This window comes from Ochotona princeps, chromosome 14 (genome assembly GCF_030435755.1).
Source record: "Ochotona princeps isolate mOchPri1 chromosome 14, mOchPri1.hap1, whole genome shotgun sequence".
NCBI lineage: Eukaryota > Metazoa > Chordata > Mammalia > Lagomorpha > Ochotonidae > Ochotona > Ochotona princeps.
This window is the reverse complement of record NC_080845.1, coordinates 64,363,767-64,371,782: the sequence shown is the minus strand read 5'-3', so window position 1 is coordinate 64,371,782 and position 8,016 is coordinate 64,363,767. Positions and strand designations below refer to the sequence as shown.

General features: G+C 46.6%; 1 pseudogene; it reads left to right on the top strand.

The window, feature by feature from the left end:
* Window positions 1-346: 346 nt before the first annotated feature.
* Window positions 347-601, top strand: LOC131481919 (short coiled-coil protein-like; annotated as a pseudogene).
* Window positions 602-8,016: the final 7,415 nt, after the last annotated feature.

The following is an 8,016-nucleotide window of genomic DNA, read 5'->3' as shown; positions in this document are numbered from 1 at the left end:
GGAGAGTACTTGGAAAATTGCAAATAAACCTGCCATATGACCCAGCTATCCTGCTCCTAGGAATATACCCAAAAGGAGTGAAGTCTGCATGTGAGAGGGGTATCTTTAATCCTATATTTACAGCAGCATAATCTACAATAGCAAAGACATAGAAACAAACCACATGTGCATCCAAAGAAGAGTGGTTGAAGAAACTGTGGTACATCTACTCCATGGAATATTATTCAGCTATTAAGAAGAATGAAATTATTCTATTTAAAACCAGGTGGGATCCCTCCCCTTCCCGGTGCCTCAAGCAGAAGAACATTCATCAAGGATTTGGCATCCAAGGTCCAAATGTTTGTTATCCAAGATGATGAATGCTGACATGGATGCAGTTGATGCTGAAAATCAGGTGGAGCTGGAGGAAAAAACACGACTTATTAATCAAGTGTTGGAACTCCAACACACACGTGAAGATCTCTCTGTAAGAGAGATGCAGTTAAGGAAGAAAATCTGAAGCTAAAATCAGAAAACCAAGTTCTTGGACAATATATAGAAAACCTCATGTCAGCTTCTAGTGTTTTTCAAACAAACTGATACAAAAAGCAAAAGAAAGTAAGGGATTTATCCCTTCTGTTTCATGGAATTGCTGCTGATTTTTTCTTTCAAACTCTGATAGATCCAAAAGTTACAGTACTTTTATTCATGGATTCACTATTTATGAAGATAATGTCAGCTATAGGCAAAATTAACTATTTAACTCAAGACTTCCACAAGTTTGTGTATTATGTTAGTCTATGAAAATGTGCACATGTATTGTAGAGACTTTATAATTAGAATTACATATATCTATGACACTTAAGGATGAATGTTTTATCAAATTTATCTTGATTTATAGGCTTAGTGCTGTCTTGTATTATAGGCTTAGTGAGATATACAAGAAAGACCTGCCATGTTGTGAAGAAGTGACCAAAACCATGTCTTGAATGCACAGCTTTATGTCCCTGTCCACCACTCCCTTCTCCAAAGGAAAGTTTCACATGTGTAGAAAGTAATTTTGTTAATCATCTATGACAGTAACCTGAATCCTAACTGTTGAAACTTAACCAAAACACAGTACTTTCTCAGCTAGGGCTTGTCATTTGTGACATTTAGTGAATAAGATAGGATTGCTGGTTTCTCTTAATTCAAAACAGATGGAGGCTTTAAAAAAAAAAGCATTTTTCTTTGAAAGTGAATTGTCAAAATTACTAAAACTTCCTTTTGTACAAGATAGTCCAGTTGGTATCTGTAAAGATAGGAATTCTAGTCAGATGTGGTTAAAAATAGAAAATCTTGAGGAAAAATAAAATAAAAACACTACGTAAACAGTAGTGAAACAACTCCAAATGTTTTTACTCCCGATCTGTGCTATGTCTGTTACGGAGTAGATATTTTTGGGACTGTATACGAAGTTGGATTGTTTAACCTTACATAAGCTACCACTGGAAGAGAACAATTACACAGAGTTTGGTCTGAAGGTTTATTGGTAGTACCCAGCAGATCAACCACAACATTCCTTGAGCCAAATCTTGTTCTCCCAGAGTTTTTTGTAAGCTTAACTTGGATACATTTATAATCGACAGATGATGCTAGATTTGGCTCAAGGCTTTAAATGTTCCCCAAATGTTTGATACTAAAGTGTTGTATATCACATGAAATTTATGCGGTTATATGCTGAAAGTGACTAACAGTAGGATTTTATGGGTACACTTTCACAACATGCTAAAATTTAAAAATATTTGATCAGGCCAAAAGTCCAACTGCTTGCATTATGAATTATTAGAGTACAATTTTGTTACAATTTTCCTATGTGCCTAATATGCTTTGTTAGTCTTTTTTAAAAGATTTATTTATTTTAATTGGAAAGGCAGATATACAGAGGGAGAAGAGACAGAGAGGAAGATCTTCCGTCTGATGATTCACTCCCCAAACAGCCACCATGGTTGGAGCTGAGCCAATCCGAAGCCAAGAGCCTGGAGCTTCTTCTGGGTCTCCCACATGGCTGCAGGGTCCCAAAGCCTTGGGATTTAATCTTGAAGCTGCGATGTCCGTGGGTCTGCAGATTGACACTGCTGGACCTACTCAGCGCGGTTCTCCATTTGCGGCACTCACAACACTTCCTCCAGCAAGTTTCAGTCTCAGGCTCCTGTGTGGAATTACAGGACTGTCACCTGTGCTTTCCTCCCTGTTGGCCCTCTGCTCTTGACTGCCTCTGTGCAGCACATGGATTGGATTATTCTTTTCTTGTTGTTGGAACCTGCTAGCTACCAGGTCACGGGGCAACCCGGACCTGTTTTGGGTGGAACCAACAAGATGCCAAGTCGGTATTATTTTTCTGGTGGGCTCAGCAAAATGGTATCAGCTTGCGTGGAAGACTCTTGGAGAATGGTTGTGGATTCGCCATCAGTTTTAGCACATATGCAGTTTGCTGTTTTCTCCCAGGGGCTTGCCACTGTATTCAATATGATGCCCCATGTGTCTCCTGTGGCCGTGGCAGGGGGGCGGGTTGAAAATCCATCCCCAGCTCTCACACCCAGCCACAAGGGCTTCACTGCTGTGTTGCGGCTTGCGATTGGAAATAAAAGTCAGCGGACTCGCGAATCTGTGGCTCAGTTCATTTCCCGCAGCCCCAGTGGCCTCCGCTTCCCACCTGTGGGTGATGGGGCTCTGATAACAGTCGAGATACCTGCTGGAACGCATCTCTGCAGCTTCCCTAAACCTACGGTTCCCAGGCGTCTCTGCCACCGGCCTGCCTGTGTGCTTCCTGGGATTGCACCCTCTCTGCTTCGCTTCCACTAATCCTTCTCCATCCGTTTTAACATGCCCTCGCCCTGTCTTAGTCCACCATCTTGCCTCTTCTGGGTCAAAGTTCTTTAAGAAGTCGAGAGTATCATCTTTTCCCAGTAAGTACAGTTCAATCAGCTACAGATCATCATCATATGTTAGGAAATAAAAATACTTTGTCACTTTCAGTAGAGTACAGCTAACATGGAGAAAATAATTTGGTTATCAAAATTAGTATTTGCAGGCAGTGGAACAGAAGGTAAAGTTCATTAGTCTATATTTAAATTAGAACTTGCTTTCATCCCAGATAATGGGGAGAACAAAAGCTATTATTTTTAAATTCAATGGCAATATGATAATAAATGCTATTCATATTATATCTGCCTAAGGCTTTCATAAAAACACAGTTAATTTCCATAATAATGTATCTATTATATTTTATGTTTGTGAGGATAATTTGAAACATATATTTCTACTCAGGGACTTTTGAACTAAGCAGTGGAACAAACTGCAATAATTAGCTGAACTACAAACCAAACTTGAATTCTAATGTGCTTTTGCATAAACAGATTCTAGTTACCAAAGATTGTCTGATAAACATAAATATATATGTGTGTGTGCGCGTGTGTGTATGTCCTTACAGTTTGTACCTAAATCAGCCAGAATTGTTGTGTGGACCCAGAAGAGGCGGAAGGAAAACAGAAGGCTGATCCTGTCACAGGTCTGGGACTGGCAGGAAAGATGATGCCATTTTTTCCTCCACAATGTAAGGTGGCACTGGAAAGGAGGAACAAGCATTTGACGAAGAAACCTGCACGGATCCCTACCCAGCGTCCCTTTCCCTGCTGCCTTGCTGTCAGCACTGTTGTTTATCACAATTATCCAGGAGGCTTGGACACATGTGCCCACCTAGGCTCTGTCCCTAGAGTTGCTGAAACTCGCTGTGCCGTCAGACCCAGGGCATCTTCAAAACACAGGATGACAAACATTAGGAATGTGACGTTGTCAACACACTTTTACACTCGCAGATCTTCTCGACCATTATTTAAGGATGCAGTTAAATTACTTGAAAAAAATCTTGCTCCTTCCAAATCATTGCTGGGCAGGACCCGAGCGGTGGGAGATCTATGGGTGACCTTTCCCTGCTGCTGAGGCAATACCCATTTGATTTGTCACCCACTGGGTAATGAGGTTGACCACTGAGTCAGCTAGGAGCAGGATCTGCTTGTCTTGGCTCCTTCTGCATTCATTCCCACTTGCAGCCTCAGGAGGGCTTCCTTCTATGCCACACTGCAGGGTGCACCGTCTTCCTTTCTGAGCAAATATCCCCTCCCCTCCCCCTCCTCTCCTCCCTCCTCCCTCCACTCCTCCCCTTCCATCTCCTCCTCTCCCCTCCCATATCTCCCCTCCCCATTCCTTCCCTCCCTTTCCTCACTTCTTCTCCTTTCCCTCCTCTCTGTTTCCTTCCCCTCCCCTCCCCTCCTCTCTCCTCCCCTCTCCTCTCTCCTCCCTCCCCTCTCCTCTCCTCCCTCCCCTCTCCTCTCCTCTCTCCTCCCCTGTCCTCTCCTCTCCTCTCTCCTCCCCTCTCCTCTCCTCTCCTCTCTCCTCCCCTCTCTCTCTCCTCCCCTCTCCTCTCTCCTCCCCTCTCCTCTCTCCTCCCCTCTCCTCCCCTGTCCTCTCCTCTCCTCCCCTCTCCTCTCCTCCCCTCTCCTCTCCTCTCCTCCCCTCTCCTCTCCTCTCCTCTCCTCCCCTCTCCTCTCCTCCCCTCTCCTCTCCTCTCCTCTCTCCTCCCCTCTCCTCTCCTCCCCTCTCCTCTCCTCTCCTCTCCTCCCCTCTCCTCTCCTCTCCTCTCCTCTCCTCTCCTCTCCTCTCCTCTCTCCTCCCCTCTCCTCTCCTCTCTCCTCTCTCCTCCCCTCTCCTCTCCTCCCCTCTCCTCTCCTCCCCTCTCCTCTCCTCCCCTCTCCTTTCTCCTCCCCTCTCCTCTCCTCTCCTCTCTCCTCCCTCCTTCCCTCTCCTCTCCTCTCTCCTCCCCTGTCCTCTCCTCTCCTCTCTCCTCCCCTCTCCTCTCTCCTCCCCTCTCCTCTCTCCTCCCCTCTCCTCTCTCCTCCCCTCTCCTCTCTCCTCCCCTCTCCTCCCCTGTCCTCTCCTCTCCTCCCCTCTCCTCTCCTCCCCTCTCCTCTCCTCTCCTCCCCTCTCCTCTCCTCTCCTCTCCTCCCCTCTCCTCTCCTCCCCTCTCCTCTCCTCTCCTCTCTCCTCCCCTGTCCTCTCCTCTCCTCTCTCCTCCCCTCTCCTCTCCTCCCCTCTCCTCTCCTCTCCTCCCCTCTCCTTTCTCCTCCCCTCTCCTCTCCTCTCTCCTCCCCTCTCCTCTCCTCTCTCCTCCCTCCTTCCCTCTCCTCTCCTCTCTCCTCCCCTCTCCTCTCCTCTCCTCCCCTCTCCTCTCCTCTCCTCTCTCCTCCCTCCTTTCCTCTCCTCTCCTCTCTCCTCCCCTCTCCTCTCCTCTCCTCCCCTCTCCTCTCCTCTCCTCCCCTCTCCTCTCCTCTCCTCTCCTCCCCTCTCCTCTCCTCCCCTCTCCTCTCCTCTCCTCTCTCCTCCCCTGTCCTCTCCTCTCCTCTCTCCTCCCCTCTCCTCTCCTCCCCTCTCCTCTCCTCTCCTCCCCTCTCCTTTCTCCTCCCCTCTCCTCTCCTCTCTCCTCCCCTCTCCTCTCCTCTCTCCTCCCTCCTTCCCTCTCCTCTCCTCTCTCCTCCCCTCTCCTCTCCTCTCCTCCCCTCTCCTCTCCTCTCCTCTCTCCTCCCTCCTTTCCTCTCCTCTCCTCTCTCCTCCCCTCTCCTCTCCTCTCCTCCCCTCTCCTCTCCTCTCCTCTCCTCTCCTCTCCTCTCTCCTCCCCTCTTCTCTCCTCTCCTCTCTCCTCCCTCTCCTCTCTCCTCCCTGCTCTCTCCTCTCCTCTTTTCTCTCCTTCCTCTCCTCCCTCCTCCCTCCACTCCTCCGCTTCCGTCTCCTCCTTTCCCCTCCCATATCTCCCCTCCCCATTCCTTCCCTCCCTTTCCTCACATCTTCTCCTTTCCCTCCTCTCTGTTTCCCTCCCCTCTCCTCTCCTCTCCCCTCTTCTCCTCTCCTCTCCTCGCCTTGTCTCGCCTCTGTCCTGTGAACTCCAGTCACCTTGGTCTTCCAGCTCACCCCTTTCCATATTTTCAATTCAGCCAACCTAGTCCAAGTGCCCCTACTTCATACCTGTCAGAGACCACTCCCCTGTAATCCCAGGGCTCAATGTCTGGCAGCCATTCTTCCCTGTGTGTCATCGGCTTCTCAGTGTTTTCAAGAGAAACAATAAGTGTGGCCCACATTACTCCCTCTTGCCTGAATCGCTGTGAAAGTAATGGGGCAGTTAAGGACATACAAAAATATTCTCAGTATTGCCAGTTTTTTATTATTTTATTTTTAATAACACAGGGGAAGGAAAACATAGCTCAGCATCATTGTAAATGGACCAAAGGCCTAACAGAGGAGCTGGGTTATGTTGTCTGTTATTGCCTACCATGAAAACACCTTAGAGATTACTGGAACCGCGAACGTTGTACCAAATTCCCTGACAAATGTAATGGTGGCCAGGAAAAAAGTAGTTTTCATGAATTGGTTTTCATGTTTGACTTAAAGTGTGTTACTGTGTTGTCGTGAACTCATAAATGTATAAACTTGTGCTTGCGACATGGTCAAGAGAATAGTACAATACATTGCTTATTATCTCAGAGAAATTATAAACATTTCAGCACTATCGTTTCAGAAAAGAACAGCAATGTCAGAATGAAATCACTGGAGATTTCTTCAAAGGTCAAGAAAAATTCTGAAAAAGCGATTGTAGAAAAGTGGAGGACTGAAGGAAGATAGTGGTTGTTGCATACTGGATGACAGATTATCACGTTTAAACCTAAAATGTAGGGACTGCTGAGAGCACCATAAAAGATAGTTCACATCGGTTAGTTTTTTTCCAAAAGAATGGGGCACCACCAACCATCACAGACATAGCGGCATTCCACAGACTTGCTCTAAGCAGGACCTCAGAGTTCAGTTTTACCTAGGAATATAGTCGTTTAAATAATCTTTCCTCTATGCTCAGCATGATTGTAATGCTTGGTGTGTGTGAAAACTATTCATACAGAATTGCCTTGACTTAGCTCATTTTGTGGGATAAGCGTCTAAAATTCGGAGTCTACACTCAGACTCTGTTGTAAGGGGCCTGCTGGCACTGGAACATCTGGCCCGTGAAGCCCTTTGGTCTGACACACCCAAAGGCAGGAAGAGCAGTGCAGTCCCACAGAAACAGAATATAAACTGCAGCATGGATTCAGTTCTTTCTAGCAGCCACATTTTACAAAGTAAGCTGACACTGGAGAAATTATTGTTAATGCTATTAGCTGAGTATATTAAAAACATCACCTCAGTGTGGGCCGCTTGACACCTTGCCAGCATTCACTGCCACAGTAGCCACCAGCCGCTGTATCTGGCCATACAGAGTGAGAAAGGAAGGATAGCAACCCAACACTCAGGAAACCCAACGGCTAAACAATGTGAAGTGCCAAGGACTTGCACCTGAAGGTTGGATCTCAGCCTGTCTGTGAGAGGAAAGTTGCTTTCTCAGCAAATGACGCCCGCTCAGTTCTGTCACTGACCTGGGCCTCCCTCTCCAGCCAGTGTCCATTTTGTAAGAGGACACCTTCTCACTGCTGGTGACAAGAGAACTAGAGACCTTGTAACATGAGACTTGCAGGCCTCTTTTCCAGACACACCTTAACCAACGTAGCGCACCGCAGACACAGCCCTGTGAATATTGTTGTACATCTAGGGACAGAACCTGTTGTAACCAGACCAAGACATCGTACCTAGGAAGTGACTGCAGGAAGTAATCCCACACTCTGATTTAGAGCTTGGTGTTCATTTGCACCCATCCCTCCAGATTATCATTTTTCAGACAGACTCAAGAGGTGGGCGGAAGAGAGGAACCAAGAACCAGGTTGTCTTTCTATTACTGTTTTCTTCATTCTGAATTCCATTTGCTCTCCACACTTTAGGTGCTGTCTTTATCTTAGCTCTCTTTTTCTTTTCTCTAAATTTTTTCTCCTCTCCTGTTCTTTCTGTCTCATTTATTTTACATTTCTGTGTTGGATTTTCTCCTGTGTGTCTGGCTCTATTCTATGAACCCATCTAGCAATCCTG